Source organism: Cibotium barometz, chromosome 38 (genome assembly GCF_041138505.1).
Source record: "Cibotium barometz isolate CiBa-2024 chromosome 38, ASM4113850v1, whole genome shotgun sequence".
Lineage (NCBI taxonomy): Eukaryota > Viridiplantae > Streptophyta > Polypodiopsida > Cyatheales > Cibotiaceae > Cibotium > Cibotium barometz.
The window spans coordinates 16,159,376-16,174,735 of NC_141083.1; the positions used below are offsets into that span (position 1 = coordinate 16,159,376).

Sequence of the window (15,360 nt, forward strand, 5' to 3'; positions counted from 1 at the left end):
TTCCCATTATTACTTCTTACCATAAAGATATGATTGGTTACAAATAAGTACTCGAGTACTTATTGGTTACCATAAAGATATAATTGCTTACAAATCAAAATATGATTAGTACTTCTTACCATAAAGATATGATTGGTTAAAAATAAGTACTTGGGTATTTGATTAGTTACAAATTAATTACTTGAGTACTTGATTCATGCATATCACAAACTATGCACTACATAAGTAATGTAAGTATAATCATGTTAGATGAAAGATTTGGCTTGGAATCCAATTAAGTAACAATGCCATGAAAAAAAAAAAAAAGAAGGAAAAAAGTTAAGAGAATTCCAAAATGGGCTAGATTTAAAATTGCCATGTGGCATGGGAAAACAAACTTGAGCTTAAGCATAGAGGTATGATGCAACCAAAATGCAATGGAGAGAGCATAGAGATATGCAACCAGAATGCAAGTGGCTAGAAATTATTTAAAATGAGAAAGCACGCAAATTATCTTGGGCCCCAATATATGCATGACCCATCTTCTCACCAGCTTGGTCCATAGCTCTTAATGTAGGATAACACCACTTCTCGAAGTCCCTCAATTTTCCCTCTACCTCCTCTATATTTTTTACATTGCCACTCCACCACCTTGTGAACCACCATTGTAAGTTCTTAGCATATGTTTCTATCCCCTTTTCTCTCCCTTTGATATGCATCCCCCCAATATGCATACTCGCCTTCTTTGGCCAAAGTATCTTTGTGTTGACTTGGTACCCTTTTTTAAATTCCCTCGAGATTTCTTTTTCTCTCTTGATGTTGCTCTCATACTATCAAAATCACTTAACCATGTTAGAAATGAACCTTATTTTGTAAATTCTTCCTTCTGATAAGCAAGTTGCTTGTTTCCTCCTTAGTAATCTCTCTGCTTGTTTTCTTTTATCCTCCAATTTAATCTCCACTCCTTAAATCTCTTTCTTGCTTTCTTGCATAATCTAGCATGTTTCCTCTAGCTCCTTCTTGAGGACCTCTCTATGATACTCTCTTGTTTTATTGATCATATTTTTCTCTTAGTTATTCGACATGGACGCAAAAGAGATGAGGGGGGTATGTTTTGAAACTATGTTGTTAACTATTAGAAAAGGTCTTTGGCTTTAATGGTGGTAGTACATAAAATATAATGTAGAAGTTAACTATTAGAAAAGGTCTTTGGCTTTAATGTTGTTAACTATTAGAAAAGGTCTTTGGCTTTAATGGTGGTAGTACAAAAAATATAATGTAGAAGTTAAGTGCATGATGTATTTGTGCTTTTGTTTCAATGGCATCTTCTATCTTTAATAAACTCTTGCACATAGCACAAGTGTATCACCTTTCATAGCATCCTTTGTAGATGCATCTTCTTCCTCCATGTGGTCATGATGCCTTTTACTCCAGCAAATGCCAATTTTGTTTCCCTCGTTCTTTGACAACTTTGGTTGTTTCTTTTGGTCAAAAGATTGCCTTATTTACCCTAGATACTCCCAAAGGAGCATGGGTGCTTTCCGAAATAACTTGGGGATTGACACTCTAAAATCAAGTGACATCATTTAGTAGACTCAATTCTGTTATATTTGACAAGCATGCAGTGGTGGGTGAGCCCACTTGGCACTATAAACCACCTATGTCGTTGTTTCCTCCTCCCCATTATATGGGCTAGACATAGTGTCCTTTAGGAGAGTGATAATTTTGGAAAGCCATAAATGTTATCTAAGAGAGTTTTTGGAGTGTGTGAAAGCATTGAGGAAGAAAAAACTCCATCTATTCAACAAGAATATTGGTTGCCAAAGCCAAATGGTTTCCAAAACAAGAAGCTTTCTAACTTAGATAAACCAATGTCAATAGATAGCTGATAATGATTATACATCGCATAAATTCTTTATTACATTATTTTCATAGTAGCCCTCAATTTGAAGAGTGATCCTACAATTGGTAAGGCAAACTTCTTTTATTCCAAAACTATGTCTTTCTTTTCAAGGTTTGACTAATATTGGTATAAAGCCCCCTAGAAAGGGCATGACAACCTTAGTAAAGGCTTTGATTATACTCATTTTCTAAACCAACCCTTCATTTGAAGAGATTAAAACAATTTAATTTCAATGTAATTTTTTAAAATTCCAATGTAACTCTAATTTCTAATGGAAGTTTCCGACTATCCAATCCCGAAGTAATTTCCAAAGCTAGTGCATTGAATGCTAAAACATGGATCCCACCAAGATGATGGCATAAACTTGAATATGAGAATTATTCGATTTTTTTTTCTATTTTAACCCTTTAAAGCTAATTATAGATTATCTAAGTACATAAACTCATCTTTGCTCTTCATCGTGTACTTAAAACTCTTATGCTCAATATAAACTTACTATACTTAAATTCAGTGTACATGATTTGAAATTAATATATGTTTCTCATGTTCATTCTAATTTTATATGCCATGATCTACTAGTACATGTTATGGTTTGCCACATCATTATATATTATAACTGTGTATGCTCAATTTTAAAGAAGGGCAAAATCAATATTGTAGCTGGATTGTATTTAGATTATGTTTAAATATTTTCCATTGTTCATTTGAAGGATAATTTTTTGATCACATTTCTTTTCTTTAACATTAAAAGGGCATGATAGGAGGAGACGTTAGAAAAGGGCATAAAAAACGCATGTATTGAAATTCTCAAAAATAGAAAGAGAGTTTCTTCACCATCAACTAGGGGAATGCTGCAAGGATGTGATTATGGTATGTTTCTCATAGATATAGGGCCTCATTTGAACATGAAAGCAGCCATTACTCTATGCTTTGGTCTTTTGCATTTCAAAATAAAGGAAAAGCCCACCTCTTGAAATCTTCCATAATACCAAAATTGTCTCCCTCCTTAAACATTTAAGTGAGGCTATTATGGTCATCCTCTAAATAATTATCTCCATTTGCTGTGGAATCTTCTTGTCCCACCAATCCAAGCATAATTAAATCTTTGATTCCTAAGACTCTCTATTCTATACTATGCTTTGCAATTATCTTGGCATAGGTTGATTGTGTCCCTATGAAGAGGTTGGTTGTCATCCATGCTACTCCATGATGGGCATTATGCATCTTCTCTTGATTGTGTCCCTATGAAAAGGTTGGTTGTCATCCATGCTACTGCATGATGGGCATTATGCATCTTCTCTTGTGGGTAGATCACTGCGTCGCAACATCATATTCACCTTTTCAATGACCTAAATAAATGAAGTTCCATAACCTGCTTAAACATGGTAAGAACTCCAATCTTGCTACGAAGTGGAAAGAACATGATGATTTGAATTGGGTGGATACACCACTGACCACACCTGGTGATGCTTTATCGTCTCTGCAATAATCGGGTCATCATTCTGAAAAACCACTTCCAATGTTGTAGGGAAGCATGCTACACAAAAATGCCATGTTCTTTATCATTTAAGTTGTAGAAGGGGTATATACAATACACTCTTTTAAAGTCATCCAATCTCAGACTAGTATCTATAATGGAATCAAGCAAGTGAGAATGTAAGTGATGTGCACTACTATTGTGACTTATTTTTTATACGAGTAAGCACATCATGTTTGATAGTCTGCTTTGTCTATGGGAGCTGGCCCTGTATCCGAAGAGCAACTCATCTTGGCACAATATAGATGTCACACATGGGAGAGATAGGGTTTGTGCTACAAAAGAAGGAAAAATTGATTCGTCCAAATGTTAGTTCTCCCAACAACCAAGTTGCAATTAATTAGAGAATCTTTGAGAGACTGATAAGTTGTTTTCAAGTTATTCTGGATAAACTGGTGGAGTTTCTATCCTCCACCACTTCACATCTCAATGGATGGATGAGAAACTTTAGAAGTGTCTAGGTAATTTCTGTAAACAGAAAATTCGTTGATTTTCTGAGAATTATACTTTCCAAGAGTAAGATAAAATTATGAGTACCAGAAACGGGTTCATGAATACCATCAGTGTCATTTTGGCAATGTAAGTAGAAGACCCAAGAGACAGAAAACTATACATTGAACCTGGTCTCAATACATGGACACGTCTCCATGAAAGCTCACATGCCCATCAGACTTTATGTGCAGAATCGATTATCATATAGACAAAGTAGAGAGAGTCAGAGACAGTGAGAGAGTAGGCAATGATCAAGTTCTATTATTATAGCATGAGATTTACAAGGGGTTGTATAGCAACCAAAAGATGGGCTTCAAATGGTATGCCCTAAGAATGGAATGGTTACACCAGAAGCTCACCATTTAAATCAAACCGAGGCTGGTCAAGACCTCGACCGACCTTGCTACGCGAGACGTCCTCCATTGACTCTTCGTCAACTGTTGTAACTTTATCAGATAGATCTCTACGACCACATACTCAAGATAGTCAAAATGCTTCCCCAGCATCTTTGACATAAAACAATCATTTGCAAATAGTTTACAAATACAGTTTCCATATTGAACTCTCGTCATTCCACATTATTCCATATCAATCCATATTACTTAATCCAATTCCAAATCATATGTGTATCCATTCTTGACCAGTACATCATTTTTCATCCCATCACATCGGATAACATAACATCCATTCCTATCTTTCTTAATTTACATTACGTCTCATCACATCCATTTCTCATTATATCTCATTCGTTCAGATCTTATATTATTCATTCACATTCTGATGATTCACATGACATCTCATCCATCCATTTGCTCATATCGACTTCATATCCATTCACATTCATATTTGCATTCATTATTCCACACACACATCCACATTCGTACATCCACATTCACATCTACATTTATACATCCATTTTCACATCCACATTTATACATCCACATCCAAATCCACATTCATAAATCCACATTCACATTCACATCCATACATCCATATCCACATTCCACATCCTCATTCACATTCACATACATCCACATTCACATTCACATACATCCACATCCACATTCCATATCTACATCCATATCCCCATTCACACATCCACATTCATATTCACATACATCCACATTCACATTCCATATCTACATCCATATCCCCATTCACACATCCACATTCACATTCACATCCAGACATCCATATCCACATTCCATATCCTTATTCACATTTACATACATCCACATCCATATTCCATATCTACATCCATATCCACATTCACACATCCACATTCACATTCTCATCCATACATTCATATCCACATTCCACATCTATATCATTTCTTTCACATACATATAACTACATCTATTCCTCATTCATTTTCATCTAATTGATTCGTTTCACATCCTCATATCTATTTATAGAATACAAGAGAATTCTTATTTTCGATATATGATTTCTTTACGCATTTATTTATGCATAAATTACATTTTAAGGAGACTAACACTTTCGAAATAAAAATCAATCTTTTATGCATCTTCCTATGCATAAATTCATTTTAAATGAGAATAACACTTTTGAATAGAAAATCAAATCTTTAATGCATCTTTCTATGCATAAAATCAAAATTGACGAAAATAACTCTTTTGAACTAAAAATAGATTTCTTTATGCATCTTTACATGCATAAATCTAATTTAGTGGAATTACACTTTTAGAATAAAAGAATTTTTCTTATGATGAAAATCGCTCTTTCAATTTAAAAAAATATCTTTTATGCATATGATTATGCATACAATCATTTATGATGAAAATCACTCTTTTAATATAAAAGAATTTCTTTTATGCATAAAATCATTTATGATGAAAGTAACACTTTTATAAAAAAATAATCTTTTATGCATACTTCTATGCATGAAAATCAAATATGATTAAAGTAACACTTATAATAAAATAATAATCTTTTATGCATACCTCTATGCATGAAAATCAAATATGATAAAAATAACACTTTTACAATAAAATAATAATCTTTTATGCATATCTCTATGCATGAAAATCAAATATGATAAAAATAACACTTTTATAATAAAATAATAATCTTTTATGCATACCTCTATGCATGAAAATCAAATATGATAAAAGTAACACTTTTACAATAAAATAATAATCTTTTATGCATACCTCTATGCATGAAAATCAAATATGATAAAAGTAACACTTTTACAATAAAATAATAATCTTTTATGCATACCTCTATGCATGAAAATCAAATATGATAAAAGTAACACTTTTACAATAAAATAATAATCTTTTATGCATATCTCTATGCATAAAAGTCAAATATAATAAAAGTAACACTTTTACAATAAAATAATAATCTTTTATGCATACTTCTATGCATGAAAATCAAATATGAAAAAAATAACATTTTTTCAATAATAATCTTTTATGCATACCTCTATGCATGAAATTCAAATATGATAAAAGTAACACTTTTATAATGAAAAACATAATCTTTTATGTCTAAAAATCTATTTTGATGAAAATAACACTTTCATAATAAAAGAAAATTATTCTTTTATACATAAAAATCTATTTTGATGAAAGTAACACTTTCATAATAAAAGAAAATTATTCCTTTATGCATAAGAATAATAATAATCAATATGCATCTTCTATGCATGAAAATGATACTTTTAGAGTATAGAATTGATAAGAATTACTCTTTTAGCATAATAAAAGATAATTCTTATTTCTAAAAATTTTGCTATAATCTCCTTTGTATGGCTGACCATTTTTTAATTTTTTTTACTTAATTTTTATCTTAAAAATTAACTCTAATTGATTTAAAGTAATCTATACTAATCAAAATTCACTTATAAGAGAGAAAACATTATAAAAAGTTTAATTCCAACAATTTTTACTTAACTAGGATAAAGAAGGGTTGATTCTAAGAAGAGAGATGGGAAAAGCCTTTCGATCAAGGCATAACATCCATTTATCACTTCAAACAATCATAAACATTAGAAAAACATAAAATCAATAAAAAAAAATACAAGAATCTCTACTTACAATTTCTTGGAGCTTTCCTTTGGCTTAATGGTTTGAGGGTTCAACTCTTGTTTGTAACAAGAGTGGCCATCAATCTTTGGAAGAGGAAAATGTCAAAAACTAGTGAATTATTAATAAATTCAGAGTTCTTGGCTTGGGAGGAGCAGAGTAACAGTACATAAAACACTATTATGTTTCAACAAAGGGGAGGGCTTCTATTTATAGAAAAAAGTGAGCCTCTAACCAAGCCAACTGATTCTAGAATTTTTCAGATCAGTTTGGTCAATTTTTGACCATTTTTTGTCAGTTTTGGTCACTTTTTGGATCTAGTTGAAACAGGAGAGAGGAGAGATGAAAATATCTCATTATTTGGGAGGTTAAAACTCTTTCAAACATGTGAAATAGGTGTCCTCTTCATGAGGAAAATTCTCCCATGCAGAGGTGTCAAAAATACATCATTTCACCTAAATATCTCTCTTTTTTTAACTATTAACCTTGTCCTTAGTCAACTCTTCATCTTATGTGAGTATTTACTCATTTTTGAGAGATTTTTCTTTTATTTCTTCATTTATCTCCTCCCTATGGATGAATCTTATTGGTCCATAAGAACCTTAATTTAAAATTTCGAAAAAATCTTCACCCCCAGGAGAATGCCTCTTGAACAGATTATACTTAATTTCTAATGCACCTTCTGAAAATCTTTTTGAACTTCTGTTTCAGGAGAACTTATTTTAATAAGATGAGGTATTTTTCTATCCAAAAATATTTAAAATCTGAATATTATCTCTCTAGAATATTTTCTCTCTCTAGGTCAAAACAGGTAGAAACAAGATCTTTTATATTTCTGAAGAGGGGAATGAATTACAGGGGAAGATACTGGACATCATGAGGGTTGGGGGGAGGAATCTTACATTCTACCCACTTAAAAAACGCGAGATGTCCTCATCTCGCGGGTGGAGTATGATCTTTTTCATCTTCTTCTTCTTCTTCAATCATTTCCAGCGTTACTGCTTTGGAAGTGGACGGCCGATTTGGGAACAACTCTCTTTGACTTCCCCTATTCTCAGGTGGAGGTCTTGCATTACTTTAGGTTGAAAGTGCATGTTGGATAGAGAGTCTACCTCTGGGACTTCCCTGATTTTGGCGGATAGAACCGTGATTACTCTGGACGGAAGGGGCTGGAGTCTGGAATTTTGATCCCTGATTTCCCTGCCCTGAAAACCTTGATCCAAAAGGAGTTGGGCAATCCATACTGCGATGTCCAAATCCTTGACAGTTATAGCATTTCACTCTCTTGTTCAAGGGTGGAACTTCTGAAGTTGAAAGCCAGGGAATTGAGTTTTGAAAAAAGGACATTTCTTCCATTCTGGAACTTTCCATATCCTGGGTTTGACCCTGATATCTCTTAGGCGGAGGAAGGTTGGAATCACCTTCTGGGAATAAAAACCTTTTGAAAGGTTATAGTGCTGGCTTTGGCGAGACTTTAACATCAAAGGCTTTGGCGAAATCCTTCGCCATCCGAACTGCTTCGGCCATGGAAATAGGTTTGGCATTCTTGACTAAAGTATCTAATGGCTCGTTCATTCCCTGAATGAACCTGGCCATCAGCTGCTCTTCATCCAATTGAGGGGAATATTTACGGAGAAGTGCAAAAGCCTGATGGTACTTTTCAATTTTTCGGGTTTCCTACTTTAGTTCCAAGAACTCATTCATCTTAGTTTCAAGAAAGCCTGGGAGACAAAACCTCTTTCTGAGGTAAGCCTTGAGATCGGTCCAGGTTTGGGTATTTTGATCGAGACGGTTTGTCTCGCAGTGGTTTCTCCATGCCACTCTAGCTGTCTCCACTATCTTCAGTCTTGCAAGAGCCATTTTGCTCTTCTCATTGTACCCGGTGACATCGAAGTATTCTTCCATTGATTCGATCCACTTCTCCACAGTCTCGTCCAAGTTTTCTCCTCCACCTTTGAAAGGTCCAGGCTGCAAACTATGAAGAGTTTTACGAACATCCGGGTCAAGCTCTTCTTCATCGAGTTAGGGGTTAACATTTCTACCACGACGACCTCGATCCATGTTCCTATCAATACGAAAATTCTTGTTAAGTCTCTTTATTTATGATTCAATCCGAATTTTGATTCAACTGATTCCGGGGTTGTCTAAATAGGTCGGCTCTCCACAGAATCAAGGGATAAAGATACTCATATAGAATGCATTATCATTTAATAATTCATTCAGAATATCTCATTCATATCTTTAACACAGTAATGGTCCATTAGACTAAATTTTTCCATCTGAACAGTCCTCCATGGGGATTTCAATTTTTCAGATTTTTATCATCCCTTAACTTGATCCACTGAACAAAAGTTAACAGTAGTAATCTGGCAGCATAATCCACTAATCTGATAGTGATTGGCTGAAGTCATTAACTTCATTCTAGCTACGAATATTATCACAGGGACTCGTCCCATTCATCCTCATTGCGGTTTCGCTCAGCTTATTACATTTCAACCAATTTTCAGGGATCATCATTTTTCAATCAGAATCCAAATCAACTCATCAGTTCTCAACCAGAATTTAAAAATCATATCAACCACATTCGAATTCATCAACTGGATAGCATTAATGCTTATAATTTCAAGTCTTAGATTTACTCGTATATACAGCCAGTAAAGAGCTGCAGTTATACCCTCGATATATACGGGTAGTCACGGTCCTTGGAATTATAAGGTAAATACTATCATGTCTAGGCCTCAAGCAAGTCAGGGATTCCATACAATTGCGGTACTTCCACCTGCAGACCAAATTACCAAATTACGAATTTCAGTTTGAATATCAAATTGTATGAATTTTTTATCACAATTACAACCATTTTGTCCTTCTTGATAAATTTTTGACATATTTGGCTTCTCGGTTGATCCTCATTAATCAAATAGCTCTGATACCAACTGTAAGATCCTTGTCCCCACCGCGCAACGGATTCGGGGTGCTAGCAGCGGAAGTAGCACATCTTGCGTGGGACAAGGTCCCACACTCGAGACCTCGCCTACGGATATCCAGACAGGTGACTAATTCCTCGATTCTTCCAAACCGAACTTGAAAAAACTTCTCTTGCCCGGAAAGCGCACGGGCGATTCCACCAGGATAGCTTTTCCCTAACGTAGTCAAAAGCCTTACTTAACTGAACTGATCTGACCGTTTGCACTTGGATCATAGAGACCAACGCTTTTTTCCTCATCGAGAGGCACAGCCGTTGATCCTTTTTCCATAGAATAATTTTTGTTCGGGATTTACTTCATCTATCGAACTAAACAGAAATTAAGTCTCGATTTACGGATCCATCAGTCCAGCCTAATCCCATCCAGTCCCATGGGTTAGCCAACCGCCCAACCACTGTAGTGATGGGATCCAATTAGGAATTTGGTTAGGTTTTGTCCCAGGTACCAAGGAAAAGAGTTCCCAAGTCTCCTAGCTGAAAGTTCATGCAAACATAAAACTAGTCGCACCACTTACCCACCCAATATGAAATTACCTTTTTCTCAACATCAGCTAACTTTAAAACAATCCTTTAATGAAACCATTATGTCATTGATCACTATCCTCAAAATCTCTGGTTGAATCCATATTTCTAATCATTCATTTATCGGTGTTTTATCGGTGTACTTATGGCATCATTGGCAACCAGAACGCTCACCACTTGTTCACTCAGGAGCCTTTTTGATAGTTCCTAGCTCATAATAATCGACAATATATTCACATAACAAAATGGAATCTCCGTGGAAGATCAGCAAGATCAACCAACAGATCTATATAAAAGAGCCATGGACTCATCCGTTAACGACCAGCAAGATCAATCAACCAGATCCATGCCCGGTTTCAGAAAACAACTCTTACTCCTTATTCCAATATCTTCCACAACGCACATGTGGGTATCTTCGGCGACCCAGAGCCCGAGTACCGTATGGTCAGCACCCTCTAGGATCCTTCGCAGGTCACCTAGCGCTTCACTCATAGGCCGCTTCCTTGGTCCCTCATCCACCGTACCGGAAGCTCACCATTTAAATCAAACCGAGGCTGGTCAAGACCTCGACCGACCTTGCTACGCGAGACGTCCTCCATTGACTCTCCGTCAACTGTTGCAACTTTACCAAGTAGGTCTCTACGACCACATACTTAAGACAGTCAAAATGCTTTCCAACATCTTTGACATAAAACAATCATTTGCAAACAGTTTACAAATATAGTTTCCATATTGAACTCTCGTCATTCCACATTATTTCATATCAATCCATATTACTTAATCCAATTCCAAATCATATATGTATCCATTCTTGACCAGATACATCATTTTCCATCCCATCACATCGGATTCATTCACTTCACATAACATCCATTCCTATCTTTCTTAATTTACATTACGTCTCATCACATCCATTTCTCATTATATCTCATTCGTTCAGATCTTATATTATTCATTCACATTCTGATGATTCACATGACATCTCATCTCATCTATTTGCTCATATCGACTTCATATCCATTCACATTCATATTTGCATTCATTATTCCACACACACATCCATATTCGTACATCCACATTCACATCTACATTTATACATCCATTTTCACATCCACATTCATACATCCACATCCAAATCCACATTCATACATCCACATCCACATCTACATTCATACATCCACATTCACATTCACATCCATACATCCATATCCACATTCCACATCCTCATTCACATTCACATACATCCACATCCACATTCCATATCTATATCCATATCCCCATTCACATCCACATTCATATTTACATACATCTACATTTACATTCCATATCTACATCCATATCCCCATTCACACATCCACATTCATATTCACATACATCCACATTCACATTCCATATCTACATCCATATCTCCATTCACACATCCACATTCGCATTCACATACATCCACATTCACATTCACATCCTTACATCTATATCCACATTCCACATCCTTATTCACATTTACATACAATCACATCCACATTCTATATCTACATCCATATCCACATTCACATCCACATTCACATTTACATACATCCACATTCACATTCACATTCTCATCCATACATCCATATTCACATTCCACATCTACATCATTTCTTTCACATACATATAACTACATCTATTCCTCGTTCATTTTCATCTAATTGATTCGTTTCACATCCTCATATCTATTTATAGAATACAAGAGAATTCTTATTTTCGATATAAGATTTCTTTACGTATTTATTTATGCATAAATTACATTTTAAGAAGACTAACACTTTCGAAATAAAAATCAATCTTTTATGCATCTTCCTATACATAAATTCATTTTAAATGAGAATGACACTTTTGAATAGAAAATCAAATCTTTAATGCATCTTCCTATGCATAAAATCAAAATTGACGAAAATACCTCTTTTGAACTAAAAACAGATTTCTTTATGCATCTTTACATGTATAAATCCAATTTAGTAAGAATTACACTTTTAGAATAAAAGAATTTTTCTTATGCATTCTATTTATGCATAAAATCATTTATGATGAAAATCACTCTTTTAATATAAAAAATATATCTTTTATGCATATGAATATACATACAGTCATTTATGATACAAATCACTCTTTTAATATAAAAGAATTTCTTTTATGCATCTAATTTATGCATAAAATCATTTATGATGAAAGTAACACTTTTATAAAAAAAATAATCTTTTATGCATACTTCTATGCATGAAAATCAAATATGATAAAAGTAACACTTTTATAATAAAATAATAATCTTTTATGCATACCTCTATGCATGAAAATTAAATTTGATAAAAATAATACTTTTACATTAAAATAATAATCTTTTATGCATACCTCTATGCATGAAAATCAAATATGATAAAAATAACACTTTTACAATAACATAATAATATTTTATACATACCTCTATGCATGAAAATCAAATATGATAAAAGTAACACTTTTACAATAAAGTAATAATCTTTTATGCATACCTCTATGCATGAAAATCAAATATGACAAAAGTAACACTTTTACAATAAAATAATAATCTTTTATGCATACCTCTATGTATGAAAATCAAATATGATAAAAGTAACACTTTTACAATAAAATAATATTCTTTTATACATACCTATATGCATGAAAATCAAATATGATAAAAGTAACACTTTTACAATAAAATAATAATCTTTTATACATACCTCTATGCATGAAAATCAAATATGATAAAAGTAATACTTTTACAATAAAATAATAATCTTTTATGCATACTTCTATGCATGAAAATCAAATATGATAAAAATAACACTTTTTCAATAATAATCTTTTATGCATACCTCTCTGCATGAAATTCAAATATGATAAAAGTAACACTTTTATAATTAAAAACATAATCTTTTATACCTAAAAATCTATTTTGATGAAAATAACACTTTCATAATAAAAGAAAATTATTCCTTTATACATAAAAATCTATTTTGATGAAAGTAACACTTTCATAATAAAAGAAATTTATTCTTTTATGCATAAAAATAATAATAATCAATATGCATCTTCTATGCATGAAAATGACACTTTTAGAGTATAGAATTGATAGGAATTACTCTTTTAGCATAATAAAAGATAATTCTTATTTTTAAAAATTTCACCATAACCTCCTTTGTATGGTTAACCATTTTTTAATTTTTTCTACTTAATTTTTATCTTAAAAATTAACTCTAATTGATTTAAAGTAATCTATACTAATCAAAATTCACTTATAAGAGAGAAAACATTATAAAAAGTTTAATTTCAATAATTTTCACTTAACTAGGATAAAGAAGGGTTGATTCTAAGAAGAGAGAGAAGAAAAGCCTTTCGATCAAGGCATAACATCCATTTATCACTTCAAACAATCATAAACATTAGAAAAACATAAAATCAATAAAGAAAAATATAAGAATCTCTACTTACATAATTTCTTGGAGCTTTCCTTTGGCTTGATAGTTTGAGGATTCAACTCTTGTTTGTAACAAGAGTGGCCACCAATCTTTGGAAGAGGGAAATGTCAAAAACTAGTGAATTATTAATAAATTCACAGTTTTTGGCTTGGGAGGAGCAGAGTAACAGTGCATAAAACACTATTATATTTCAACAAAGGGGAGGGCTTCTATTTATAGAAAAAAGTGAGCCTCTAACCAAGCCAACTGATTCTAGAATTTTCGAGATCAGTTTGGTCAATTTTTGACCATTTTAAGTCAGTTTTGGTCACTTTTTGGATCTAGTTGAAACAGGAGAGAGGAGAGATGAAAATATCTCATTATTTGGGAGGTTAAAACTCATTCAAACATGTGAAATAGACGTCCTCTTCATGAGGAAAATTTTCCCATGTAGAGGTGTCAAAAATACATCATTTCACTTAAATATCTCTCTTTTTAACTATTAACCTTGTCCTTGGTCAACTCTTCATCTTATGTGAGTATTTACTCATTTTTGGGAGATTTTCCTTTTATTTCTTCATTTATCTCCTCCTTACATTTGGATGAATCTTATTGGTCCATAGGAACCTTAATTTAAAATTTCAAAAAAATCTTCACCCCCAAGATAATGCCTCTTGAACAGATTATACTTAATTTCTAATGCACCTTCTGAAAATCTTTTTACACTTCTATTTCAGGGAAACTTATTTTAATAAGATGAGGTATTTTTCTATCCAAAAATATTTAAAATTTGAATATTATCTCTCTAGAATATTTTCTCTCTCTAGGCCAAAACAGGTAGAAACAAGATCTTTTATATTTCTGAAGAGGGGAATGAATTACAGGGGAAGATACTGGACATCATGAGGACTGGGGAGAGGAATCTTACAGGTGTTAGCAACAGAGGATATCCCTTGTAAGATTTACACCAAAGACCTTTGCTTGAATCTCAATCCACTTACCTTGTAAAATAATGAATATGGTCTTCAGTAGTACTAGGCACCCACGTATGAAAGGAGAAGTCTTTATTATTACTATTGCTGCCAGCTTCTTGAGAGATAGGGGATGGAGAGCCAGCAGCTGCCCAATAGTATGGGAAGTAATATTCGCCTGTTGTTGTGAAGCCTGTATGCAAGGCAAAAGAGATGGGAACCTGTGCGCAGCCGCCTGTGGGCAAGCGAAAGAGAGACGTGTGCGCAGCCGCCTAGGGTAAACGAAGGAGTGCCCTACGCGCAGCCGTTTGTGGATAAACGATGGAGTGACCTGCGCGCAGCCGTCTGTGGGTAAAACGATGGAGAGGTCGCCTGCCGGCCAGATAAAAGAAGATTGCCATGCACAGCCGCCTATATACAAGAGGAGGATCACGCCTGAGCGATGGAAGGGGCACACGTCGAACAGCT

At 33.7% G+C, this 15,360-nt stretch overlaps 1 protein-coding gene across 3 annotated transcripts in view; it reads right to left on the minus strand.

The window, feature by feature from the left end:
- Positions 1-2,664: 2,664 nt before the first annotated feature.
- The window catches only part of LOC147616394 (pentatricopeptide repeat-containing protein At4g39530-like), a 59,060-nt gene continuing 46,364 nt past the window's right edge, over positions 2,665-15,360 (minus strand). For 2 of the 3 annotated variants that reach the window (XM_086777460.1, XM_086777462.1), the window contains exons 3-4: positions 3,343-3,419; positions 2,665-3,231 (exon numbers count right to left, since the gene is read on the minus strand). The gene's annotated coding sequence lies outside the window, so the exon portion shown is untranslated. The remainder of the gene's footprint in view (positions 3,232-3,342; positions 3,420-15,360) is intronic. The other variant, XM_086777463.1, reaches the window with a different exon arrangement.